The sequence below is a fragment of the Pimephales promelas genome, chromosome 2, assembly GCF_988280905.1.
Source record: "Pimephales promelas chromosome 2, fPimPro1.hap1.1, whole genome shotgun sequence".
Taxonomy (NCBI): domain Eukaryota; kingdom Metazoa; phylum Chordata; class Actinopteri; order Cypriniformes; family Leuciscidae; genus Pimephales; species Pimephales promelas.
Window position 1 is genome coordinate 24,193,428 of NC_142770.1, and position 13,447 is coordinate 24,206,874.

A 13,447-nucleotide genomic window follows, 5' to 3' on the forward strand; every position below is an offset into this window, starting at 1 on the left:
TCATAACAGATGCAATCGCAAAATGTTGACCCAAGCGAGAAAAAAAATCACATTGAAACTCAATTAAAGGCATTCATTCGCTCTCTCTCTCTCTGATGATGTATATTTCTCAATGGCCATCTAAGACATTTAGCCAGTTTTCGGCTTGGCACAGAGCCCAGGCATCACAAGACACAATATCCCACAGCGCTTTTCAACACTTGCCAATTTACCAAACGCTGTTGCATTGTTTAAAGTAAACGTTTCCTCCCAATCCACAAGCAATTCATTCAGGGATAAAAAAAAAAAAAAAAATCATCTGACCTGTCCCACTGATTTTCTTTTAAAGACCTATTTGAAATGACAAAGGCAAACATATAATTACAGCATAAAGACTGAAATTCCAACCTCGCGATTAAAAGAGTGTGTGGCACTACTATGTCGTGGAGAAGAAAAACAGCTTGTGAAACAAATCATGTCTGATAAAGCCTTGAGGGAAAGAGGATTTAAATAATCTTGAATAATTTCTGAAATCTGCCAAACAATTAGTAAGACAAATGACTGGTATTGGTTATGACTTTTTGACAACAGAGCTTCTATTCTAACTGTCAAGTAACAATAACCTCTACAATAAACGTTTCTCTTGTTTCTGTTCCCGGGGTTTCCTAAATAGACATAATGGCTCTATTCCAAAGCTGGCTTTCTGTCTACTGCCTTTCTTAAAGGTCCACTTAAGTGCCTTTGTATCAGCTTTGTACGACCTGTTGACATAATTTCCACTGAAACAGGAAGCTAAAGCGGGACATATTGAATCGCCCCACCCCCTTTTCAAATAGCCAATAGCGTTTAGTTTATCTCATAGACTGAAAGTCATACTTTCTTTCTTACATTTTAAGAAAGAAATCATTTGCCCTTTGAGAGTATGCTGACAGTCATGGTAATTGTATACCAATGCTACTTTGGCGTCATTGGAGAGTAACGCCCCTTTTTTGGGGGGAAACAAACAGATTGCCTTGAGAACAGAACTTGCTCTAGATCTGCAAAGTTTCTTGATCGCAAAAATGGCATCTCTCTTTGCCGGCCGAAGACCGTGAGCGGCATTTAAAGAAGCTACTGGATACAGGGTTACAGAGGTGTCCCTTTGAAATGGTCGAAAACTGGATTAATCCAAATTTGGACTACTCAGACATCTAATGTTACCACTAACTTGTGGAATCGCCAAATAAGTAGCCTATTTATTTATTTTGTCATTAACACTCACAGTATGAAAAACTAGACGATGAGGCCATGTCACTTGGATCATATTTAACTTGATTTAAGCTATCAAGTTAAATTGTTGTTACATGTAGCCCAGAGCAGTGGTCGTCGAAAAGTCATATAGGCCGAAAGCACTTTCTAGACACAAGCAAAGTCCACTTTAGTCCTAGCCTGCCACTATTTCAACAGTAAAATCTGTTTTTTTTTCTTTGGCCTGGATAAAAGATGAGGTTTACCACATCAAATAATCTATTGAAAAAGTTTGGATTCCTTTGGTAAAATCCCACAATCCTTTATATGAATGAAATAAATTGAAATAGAGATGTCTGACATATTCTTTCCTCATAGTTTCCTCTGCAGTCATGCTCCCTGCTCTCAGAGGATGGACTTTGAAGTCAATCATTAGAAATGTCATTTGGCCTCATCATTGCAGTTGATGAAAGACTGGCTTTCCTTCAGCCTCTGCCAAGCGTGTTCTTTGTCCGTCTTCGCTTCAATAGCTGTTTGCTCTGGCTTCTAATCTTCACATGGTCTTACCCTTCAATCCTTCTTTTCTCTCTCAGACTCTAGGTTTCGGAGGCAGCAGATATATACTGGAAAGCATCATAGGCGCCTATACAAAACAGAACAAAGGCTGCGATAAGAGACGGAGATTGTTGATTGTCCTGTTGGGTTGGTGAGTACTGTCGGACCAGACTTTGATCTTCCAGGAGGATGGATTGGAAGAAGATGGTTCCTCGGTTCAGTCCGCAAGTGTGAAATAAGATAAAAAGGTTTCAGAAGAAATAGTGCCAAACCGTCTAGTCTAATAGTAGAAATACAAGGCTAAAAAAGTGGTAGTTGCATAGACTGTCAATGGAGGGACAGAAATCTCTCAGATTTAATTTATAAATAGATTAACTTGTGTTTCGAAGATTAACGCAAGTCTTACTTATTTGGAATGACAATAGGGTGAGTAATAGATGACATTTTCATTTTTGTGTTAAACTTTTAAGTGAACACGGTAAATGTAAGCTAAATTTAAAATATACTGAAAATGATCATGGGCTACAAAATGTGAGAGAATATCTGAAGGAAAGATTGTCAGTGAAAAATTATTTAAGCAATACTGTGACTTAAGGAGACTAGCAATATAGTGCACAAGTAGTAAAGACAATTTCTATGATAGTTTTAAGGTGTTTTTTGTTGGTGCTTACAACATATGTCCCCATTCGCTGTATGGAAAAAAAGAACCTGAGACATTCTGTTAAGCATTTACAAAGACAAAACATTTGTCTAAGAAATATGAAACTTATAAAGAGATTCAAAGCGTTTAAAAAAAATGCAATCTTGAATTTGGAAACCGCGTCTAACAAATGCCTCCTCAAATGGCCTGGTTACAAGGTGATCCTTATATTCAACACTTCAAACCATAGCTCGAAGTTCAACAGCAAAAAAGCAATAACAACATTCATCACTGGCGGTAATCCTGTAGGTGGTCTGCTAGCAAACAGGGTGGCATGGCTAATGAGCTAGCTTGCAGGTAGCGACCGATCTGCAACAGGGTCCCCCTTGACACCTGGAATATCCAGACCTTCATTCATATATATTACCTGAAATTCTCTGATGTGGGTCAAAGGAGAGAAGTCATTTGTAAAACATGACAGAGTTAGTAATGACCTGCTAAGTTCGCCATCAGGCCAAAGTCACGACATCAGCGCCGTACAGATTTTTAAATATATGTGGAGATGGTCAACTATAGTATTATGTTAGCAATTATATGACAAACTGTTAACCTAATCCTTGTATATGTACAGTATAACACATTTTGTATCATGCCAATATATAATGTAAAAGGAGGTTGCTGATATTTCAAGATTTCTGGACAATGAATACTCTTGGAAAATACTCATTTCCCCATTTTGTCCTCTATCAGTCTTGTTCTGAACATGACACATTTTTAAGAAGTGCTTGAAGGTAATTCAAGGTAGGCCCGTGTGATTAAACCGAGACATGGGCCTAATTATCAAATTGATTAGTACTCCTATCTGCTGTAAGTGGCAGGACACAATTCTTCAAGATGAAAATAAAGTCTCACTCCCTAGGGAGCACTAGGTGATCTGAATTAAAAGGGATCATTGATTAAAAACTGAATTTTCTTTAATCTTTTCAAATAATATTAATGTTTAACACTCAAATAATGGATTACTTTGTGAACCTTTCACTATGTACAGAAAATAGGCTTTTATTTTAGCAGAACAATCTAATGGATAAATAACTTGCAAATATTTTAGACAACCATTGCAGAGACTGTTTAAGTCATACTAAAAACTACTAAAATATAAATTCTTCTCTTTTTTTAAAGTCACTAACCATCCATCCATCCATCTTCTCATCCGGGGCCGGGTCACGGGGGCAGCAGTCTAAGCAGAAATGCCCAGACTTCCCTCTCCCTAGACACTTCCTCCAGCTCTTCTGGGGGGACACCGAGGCATTCCCAGGCAAGCCGGGAGACAGTCTCTCCAGTGTGTCCTAGGTCTTCCCCGGGGCCTCCGTCCAGTGGGACGTGCCCGGAACACCTCCCCGGGGAGGTGTCTAGGAGGCATCTGGAACAGATGCCCGAGCCACCTCAGCTGACCCCTCTCGATGTGGTGGAGCAGCGGCTCTACTCTGAGCTCCTCCCGAGTGGCCGAGCTTCTCACCCTATCTCTAAGGTATCGCCCAGCCACCCTGCGGAGAAAGCTCATTTCGGCCGCCTGTATCTGGGATCTTGTCCTTTCGGTCATGACCCAAAGCTCATGACCATAGGTGAGAGTAGGAACGTAGATTGACCGGTAAATCGAGAGCTTTGCCTTGTGGCTCAGCTCCTTCTTTACCACAACCGACCGGTACATCGACCGCATTGCTGCAGAAGCTGCACCGATCCGTCTGTCAATCTCCCGTTCCATCCTTCCCTCACTCGTGAACAAAACCCCAAGATACTTAAACTCCTCCACTTGAGGAAGGATTTCTCCACCAACCTGAAGTGAGCAAGCCACCTTTTTCCGACTGAGGACCATGGCCTCATGTTTTGGAGCCTCATGTGCTGATTTTCATCCCAGCCACGTCACACTCTGCTGCAAACCGTCCCAGTGCATGCTGAAGGTCCTGGTGTAAAGGGGCCAACACGACACAACACATCATTCGCAAAGAGCAGAGACAAATCGTGTAGTCCCCAAACCTGACACCCTCCGGCCCCTGCGCCTAAAAATTCTGTCCATAAAAATTATGAACAGAACCGGCGACAAAGGGCAGCCCTGCCGGAGTCCAACATGCACCGGGAAGAAGTCTGACTTACTACCGGCAATGCAAACCAAGCTCTACTTCGGTCATACACAGAGACCGGACAGCCCTTAGCAAAGGACCCCGGACCCCATATTCCCGGAGCACCCTCCACAGGCCTGCCTCGGGGGACACAGTCATATGCCCTCTCCAAATCCACAAAACACATGTGGACTGGTTGGGCAAACTCCCATGAACCCTCCAGCACCCTGTAGAGAGTATAGAGCTGGTCCAGTGTTCCACGGCCCGGAGGAAAAGCGCACTTTTCTTCCTGAATCCGAGGTTCCACTATCGGCATAAAGTGCCAGTACCCTGGCATAAACTTTCCCAGGGAGGCTGAGAAGTGTGATCCCCCTATAGTTGGAACACACCCTCCGGTCCCCCTTCTTAAAAAAAGGAACCACCACCCCAGTCTGCCATCCCAGAGGCACTGTCCCCGACCGCCACGCGATGCTGCAGAGGCATGTCAACCAAGAGAGCCCCACAACATCCAGAGACTTGAGGTATTCAGGGTGGATCTCATCCACCCCTAGTGCCTTGCCAGTACCTCAGCTAGGGTGATGGACGAGTCCACCTCTGAGCCCTCAGCCTCTGCTTCCTCAATGGATGATGTGATGGCGAGATTGAGGAGGTCCTCGAAGTATTCCTTCCACCGTCTGACAACATCCCCAGTTGAGGTCAACAGCTGCCCACCCCTACTGTAAACAGCATTGGTAGGGGACTGTTTCCCTCTCTTGAGGCGCCGGACAGTTTGCCAGAATCTCTTCGAGGCCAGCCGATAGTCCTTCTCCATGGCCTCACCGAACTCCTCCCAGGCCCGAGTTTTTGCCTCCACGACCACCCGGGCCGCAGTCCGCTTGGCCTGCCGGTACCTGTCAGCTGCCTCCGGAGTCCCACGAGCCAACCTGGGGTGCGTTTCCCAAAAGCATTGTTAGCCAACTTTGGTCGCAAGTTGGTCGCGACCATAGTTGGCTAACGATGCTTTCGGGAAACGCACCCCAGGCCCGATAGGACTCCTTGTTCAGCTTGATGGCATCATTAACTTCTGGTGTTCACCACCGGGTTCGGGAAAGTAGGCCACCGGGTTTAAAGTCACTAACTGAAATGAAAATTCTATCGAATTGACTGTTTGCAAGTATTCTATGATTTGATGAATTGTGTGCAATTTGCAAAAATAAAAAATAAAAAAAAACTTTTTCACAAACACACTATAGATGAATAAAGTAGAAATGAGAATTAATTAAAAAAAATAAAAATATAATAACCCTCATTCAACACAAAAGTCGACCTTTTTGAGCCTAAGGGTCTGCTAGATGGTGTAAATTATGTCTGGTTTTGGTACAAGAAACACTATAAGTGGACTTCAGGTGAAAAAAAAACACAATATGATATATTTAAGTTCACAGAATACCAATGTTTGACAGAATAGTAGTGTATCATTAGAGACGTAATTTAATGTGAACACAGACTTCTCCAGCTGTACTGGAAAGAAAAAGAAGGACAAAAAGTACTGTTTTTTAGAAGTTCCCTGAAGGACTTGTGAGACTTTAATTGGCTTTTTTTGTGACCACAGCCTCTCTCATTAAATTCTCCTTAGTGCATATTTGGCTGCCTACAGTCTTGAAATTAACCTCCTTTTTGCTCCAAAACTTTGTGTACATCAGAGTTTCACTGACATACTGTAAATTAGTTTTATCTTGGACTAAATTATTATGATCAATGGTGGTTCTCATAAAATGTTTCACTCAGACATGCAGGAAGTATGGCAAAAAGATGCAGTGTCTTGTTCCTTACTTGGGGAACTGGGGTTACAGTCATAATCCAAGACAATTCCTTTTCAAACTCAACACTGTGTCTGTAAATTGATGCTATGGGACCGTGAATACTCATAATGCCATAGTGAAAGAATGCCCTCCCCTTAAAGAAGTAAAATTGTTAATGGACAAACTTAGTGGATGTGGAATTGAGGAAGGCAGGATGAAGAATAGCTTTGACTCCACCAAAACAAATTCCAAGCAGGAGGCGGCAACTGACAGGGCCTGGAAATCCTCCACTCTTTTAAATGAAGTAATAGCCACCTTAAGAGAACTTTCTTAGAGGCAGAATCCATGGGCTCAAAAGGTACCATAGAGAGATTTTCCAGGACAACAAAGTCCATTGGTAGCCTAAGACATCTCTCACCCTGCAGGAAGCAAGGCACCAAAGGATGCCACTTCAGGAAGTTTATGTCCATGAGTATGCGGATAGCAGAAATGGCCACCACATCCACCTTAATTGAAAATGGAGAAAAAGGTCTTGCAAGAACTCCAGCACTGAAGCAAGAGGCAACACTTTTTGCACCACAAGGAATAGAGCCTCCACTTGAAGGCGTACAATTTCCTTGTGGATGGATCCCTAGCACTTAGGATAGTCTCGACGACCTCAGTTGAAAGATCAGCACCTAAGATTGGGGACAGACCTATAGTCTTGGGTGATAAATTGTGTCCCCTGTATGAGACAGAAGATTCCTCCAGATGGGAATCTCCCAAGGAGAGCCATCCAGGAGAGAAATCAGTTCAGAAAGCCAGAATCAGGCCAGTCAAAAGGGAGCTACTAGTAGTAACCAAACCCCGTCCTGATGTACCCAGGACAGGACATCTGGGAACAGAGTAATCAGGGTAAAAGCGTACAGACAGAGTCTTGGCCATTTCTGTTCCATGCATCCAGCTCCAAGGGTTCTGGAGGTGTGAGGGTTGACTAGGGTTTTCCACAAGCATCATTGGCCAACTATGATCACAATTTCCATTTAACTCTATTGGTAATAATGGAACTTGCGACCATAGTTGGCTTTGGGAAACGCACACCAGAATGGACAGTGGTTTGAACTCCTTTGAAGCAAACAGACCACTTCTGCTTTGCTGAACCTCTGCCAGATTGACTCAGCCCCTCTGGGTAAAAGTCTCTATTCCTCGCGCCTCAAAAGGATGAGAAAGGATGCCTTGAAAGGATGTCTGGTCCCTGTTCCAGCACTGGAGCCTGCTGGGTGCTCACCAGAATGGGCAGCACCCCATTGAAACGAGGAAGACAATTCCCAAACTGGTTCCACGAACCTGATTTGTTCCCTTTTTAAGTCTCCTTTTGTTTGCAGTCTTCGTTGGATCGTTTTCATTGTCTCCCACAGTGCCCCAGCCACCGAGCAGGAAAGAAGAGTTTTTCAGGGGGACCCGATTGGTCAAATTTCACGGAACCCGTGGAGGACGCAGTGGAGGAGGTGGTCGAGAGATGGTTCACATCCCGTGTGCCCAGCGAGAGAATGTTCACATAACGTCTGCCCAGTCGGAGACTGTTCACGTCCCGTCGGCCCAATCAGAGACTGTTCACGTCCCGTCGGCCCAGTCAGAGACTGTTCACGTCCCGTCTGCCCAGTCAGAGATTGTTCACGGCCCATCTGCCCGGTCAGAGACTGTTCATGTTCCATCTGTCCAGTCTGGGACTGAGCAAGAGATGGCCGCAAAGGCAGTGCTGGCAGTTGGGTCAGTTTGAGGTCGGATCACGTTCTCACCACAAACGAACTGCTCCAGAGTTCGTTTGAAAGCATACCGAGACCACCTCTTCGAGGAGGTCTCGGTACGCTTGTTTGGTCCGCTTATTGGTGTGCACCCGAGTGCGATTGCTGCTTTCACACCTGCCCAAACGAACCGCACCAAGAGGGAAAACGAACTCTAGTGCGATTCAACCAAACTAAATGAGGCAGGTGTGAAAGCACCCTAAGACAGAGCCAGTGTCTGCTGTTCCAGAGCCGGAGGCAGTGTTTATTCCTGTGTTTGTGTCTGTTCTTGTGGATGTTACAGTTCTTGTGTCTGTTCCTGAGCCGGGGTCTGCTCCGCCCTGGCCGCCCGAGGGGTCTCCTCTGCCCTGGCCACCGAGGGGTCTTCGCCGCCCTGGCCACCCGAGGGGTCTTCGTCGCCCTGGCCGCCCGAGGGGTCTTCGTCGCCCTGGCCGCCCGAGGGGTCTTCGCCGCCCTGGCCGCCCGATGGACTCTCTGTTTCGCTCTGGCTGCCCGATGGACTCTCTGTTTCGCCCTGGCCTTCCAGGACTAAGCGTTCTGTCCCTCCCATACCGCCCTGGTCTGTCCCTCCTGTCCAGTATATTCACATCATGTCAATCTTTGGATAAATAGAATTGCAATGATTTCGCATGTGCTTCAGAGACCAGAAGTGTTCACATGGAAGCCTTCATATAGCATCAACTTTCAGATGCAGCATTGAGTTCCCTAGAAAAGGAACCTTTTTTTAAAATTACATCAGTTAACGCATTAACCTGCAGACTTAAAACACTAAAACTGAAATTAGAAAAAAATATAAACTAAATAAAAATAAAACTATACTGAAAAGCAACATAATATAGATAAATTAAACAGATATGAAAATATTATAACTAATGCAAATAAACATCTCCCTGTTCAAAGTGCTGCTTGTGTTAAAATGTGCATTGAAATCATGAAGTACTGAACAAAAGAAAAGTCTCTTTATTACTGCTGTATGATCCAATGACTTAACTTTATAGGGCTGATGTTCAAGCATCAAATGATGGTCTCCTTCCTCACTTGTGCTGAAACAGCACTGGCTATCCATCAGAGAGGTTGGGGTGGTCTCTCTCCTGAACACTATTAACAATTGTTCAGTTTCAGCACTCTTGATATGTCACTATAAACCAGGTTAAGGTGATATATTAGTAAGTGTTAATACAAAAAAAAAAAATGCTGACGTTGTTAACATGAACAATTTGAGAACAAAGTATAATTTGCACAGTTTTGCGTGATATGATAACTTATAAGCGATTGTTAGGTTTGATCACTGCAATGTCAGAACCACATCCAACCTGACCAATAAGAAGTTGACAACGTCCATTAGTGTGGTAAGAAAGAGGGGGATGAAGCAAAGCGAATGTTCAATTTCAAATATCTTTGATTATTTTCAATTTTACACATTCTTTTTTATTCTAAGTTCAAGTGTCTTGGAAGCATAAAAGTGGTGTGGTTCTTAGAAATGAAAAACAGAGTCCTAAGGTAGACGTTTTGTATTCCAGATGGACAATCATTTCTCAGGCGACTGAGCCGAACGGATACCATGCTCCACTTTTTATTTTTGCTCTACTCCAATGGCTTCCATCTCTTTTTTTTTTTTTTGTTTCTCAATTTAATTTCAGGCCTCAACGAAAACCAATGACTTTCTAAATACCCTTGGTGTCCTCTCAGCTCTATAGCAATGCAATATGTATTTAACATAGCATCTGCCGGAGAGCAATCCGGCAGATGCTTTCTCAAAGACAGCCAGCCGAAGTGACGATGAGGGGAAGTCAGTGATGGATGTTGAAGAGGCCATTTCAGATATATACTTAGCTTTCAGAGATGCTCTACTGCTTCAAGGTTGGACGTGTTGAGCGTTCAGCAATGTTCTTCTGCAGACCTCACTTGTAAAGTGTAGTTATTTGAGTTTCTGTTGCCTTTCTGTCAGCTTGAACCAGTCTGGCCATTCTCCTCTGACCTCTGGCATCAACAGAACTGGAAATCACATGTGAAAATCACAGCAGATCAGCAGTTTCTGAAATACTCAGACCAGCCCATCTGGCACCAACAAAGTCAATGAAAGGAGCATTTCACCCATTTCAGCATTAATCTTTATTGAAAGTGGATCATATATGTAGTCGAAATATAAAATAATTTTTGAATTTGGTGCCCTCTTGACCGAGAAAAGACAGAAAATAACCAAAGGGCACATTTGTATGTATGACAACTCCCACAATGCACAAGCCACACCCACTAGTCTGGAACATCAGAGAAATCACTCTTTCGTCTACAAGGCTAACATTAACGTTAGCTGCCACCAGAGTTTGAAATTCATTCCACACAAAATTTCTATTTAGATGGCTGTGGCGAGCAAGACATATCAATTTCTACCCTCCTTTTCAGAGTACTTACATTTTAGATGGTATATAAAGACAGTTTAAACAAATTTGGGAAAAAAGTGTTTTAGAAACAAACTGCCTCCCCTGCCTTTAATGCACGATGAACTAACATAAACAAACAATGAACATCTGGGTTTTTAGTAACTAGCATGGTTAGTTAACTAATGGAACCTTATTTTGAAGTGATACTGAAAAACTTTATATTTGGTTAGAAAATAATAAAATATTAAATAACAACAATGGAATTCTGGCAAATGTAAAATTTTAGCACTTCTAAAATTTGGAAAAATGGATCAATTAAAACTAATTTTATGTTCTTTTTATTTATTTATTTTTTGGGAAACATACTCACTGTATTAAACAAATTAAAAAAAAAAAATCATACATATTCTTTAAACATTCTAATTAGAAGTCCCTGCTGTCCATATATAAAAAGATCAAAAGTCAGATGAAATGCATTGCCATACCAACAATTGATTTTTTTTTTTTCCCTCAAGTGGCAGCCATCTTGGCTGCCCCTCTTAGGGTCCACTTCATTCTCTACTTTTGTCCAAATGATCTTTGACCAAAAGAAAGCAATCAAAGCGTTTGGATTCCCATCCAGCCCTGCAAGTATCCTTTTTTTCAGCGCATCCGACCAAAGATCACTGAGCTATTAAAGGGTTAGTTCACCCAAAAATGAAAATTAAGTCATTAATTACTCACCCCCATGCTGTACCAACCCCGTAAGACCTGCGTTCGTCTTCGGAACACAAATAAAGATATTTTTGATTGAATCTGAGAGCTGGATCACTCTTCCATAGGCTTCCTAAGGGACTGGCTCTTGACGGCCCATAAAGTCATTAAAGAAAAGGTTTAAATATTCCATGTGCCTACAGCGGCTCAATTATAAGTTTATCAAGCGACGAGACTACTTTTGTGCGAAAAAAACATAAATAACGACTTTATTCGACTATTCTATTATGGGCGCATGCGCGAGAACTGAGACGAGGACGTTCTCCTTCGACTACTTTTTGTTACCGGCTGCTCACCGCTTAGGAGTTTTACCGCCCCCTACCGTATAAGATGATGTGCTGATATAGCTGGAAGCGCATGGAAAACTTTCTGTTTACAAGCAGAGGAAGATGCGCGCTGTACATACACTTTTCAATTAGCGTATTTTCCGCACTATAAGGTGCACTTAAAAGCCTTTAATCTTCTCAAAAAACGACAGTGTTCCTTATAATCCGGAGCGCCTTATATATGGATCATCATCTTATACGGTAGGTGGCGGTAAAACTCCTAAGCGGTGAGCAGCCGGTAACAAGAAGTAGTCGAAGGAGAAGAACGTCCTCGTCTCAGTTCTCGCGCATGCGCCCATAAGGAAGTAATAGAATAGTCGAATAAAGTCGTTATTTATGTTTTTTTCGCACAAAAAGTAGTCTCGTCGCTTGATAAACTTATAATTGAGCCGCTGTAGACACATGGAATATTTAAACCTTTTCTTTAATGACTTTATGGGCCGTCAAGAGCCAGTCCCTTAGGCAGTCTATCTAGGACTGATCCAGCTCTCAGATTCAATCAAAAATATCTTTATTTGTGTTCCGAAGACGAACGAAGGTCTTACGGGGTTGGTACAGCATGGGGGTGAGTAATTAATGACATAATTTTCATTTTTGGGTGAACTAACCCTTTAAAGTCACAGTACAGAAAAAAAAAAAAAAAAAAAAAAAAAACAATGTTTAAATATTGGGAATATATAGCACCATGTTCCTCTGTGCTAAAAAAATATTTGCATGCCAAGGTAATTACCTTTTTGGAGATAATCAGCAAGATCTGAAGGTAGACAAAAGAAAATTGGCAAAGTAGGCTTTAATTAAAGAAAATTTTAATTAAGCCTTGCAAATAAATGTATTCATTTATCTAACTCTCCATTGGATAAAACAGACATTTATTATTAAAATATTTCCCATGTTGCCTTCAGCATCTAAAACATGCTATTCTAGATTAAATTTCCAAGTATCAAAACTAAAACAAACGGATAACACTCAAATGTATCTATGAAGCTAGTTTCTTTGCAATTAAAATGATCCCAATGCATTGCATTTGACAACAGCACTTAAATCTTCAACGCAAAACCTCATGTGGCTTGTTGCTTTATTTTAAACCTTAGTGCCATTTACAACAAATTAAACCTTAGAAACGTGTAATCTACAAAACAAGAACCTCTAAAAAAGCTGCCTTTTCCCCAAGCTATTTTTTTCTCATCAAAGTTAGCAGAGAGAGCAGCTAGCATCATTATGACCTAAACTGTGTCACCAAGTGTGAACTCTCATATCTGTGGTGAAATATGTTCAAACTTTAGGCGCCTTAGGGAGTTTTATCCCCTTTCGCCTAGCTAGAAGACTGTGAAATTGTGTCCCAGAGGTTTTATAATGAAGTAAGTGTTAAAAGGGCATCTACAAAAAGCAATTAATAGCAAATCAATTGAAAACAAACATAAAACAGAGTAAAAGCAGATGAGAGACTGAAGTAATGAGTAAAAGTCCATAGGAAAATCAAAATGAACCATATTAACTTACTTCAACCACTTCAACTACACAACACCAAAGGGAACAGCAAAAGTAATCAATGTTTTCAAACAGGTTTCCCCAAACCATCTTTATCATTCATTGGTCAAATGAAAACATACACTCTAAAAAATGCTGGGTTGTTTTAACCCAACTTTGGGTCAAATATGGACTAACCCAGCCGTTGGGTTAAATTTTTACATTACATTTTAACCCAACATTTCAGGTTTGTCCATATTTGACCCAAAATTGGGTTAAAACAACCCAGCATTTTTTAGAGTGTAGACATTGCCCCCAATCAAAGCCATTGGGTGATCAGCGTTGCTGTTGCCGGGCAGTTTAGGAGCTTTCTTATAGTTTTCTCTTCATATTAAGTGGAGATATATTACGTAATATTTTAACATTGAATAAATTAC

At 41.9% G+C, this 13,447-nt stretch overlaps 1 long non-coding RNA gene across 1 annotated transcript in view; it reads right to left on the bottom strand.

Annotated features, from left to right (window-relative positions):
* Window positions 1-1,575: 1,575 nt before the first annotated feature.
* Window positions 1,576-13,447, bottom strand: part of LOC120468696 (uncharacterized) — a 175,814-nt gene continuing 163,942 nt past the window's right edge. The window contains exon 13 of the long non-coding RNA XR_005620268.2: window positions 1,576-1,849. This is a non-coding gene — a long non-coding RNA (uncharacterized LOC120468696). The remainder of the gene's footprint in view (window positions 1,850-13,447) is intronic.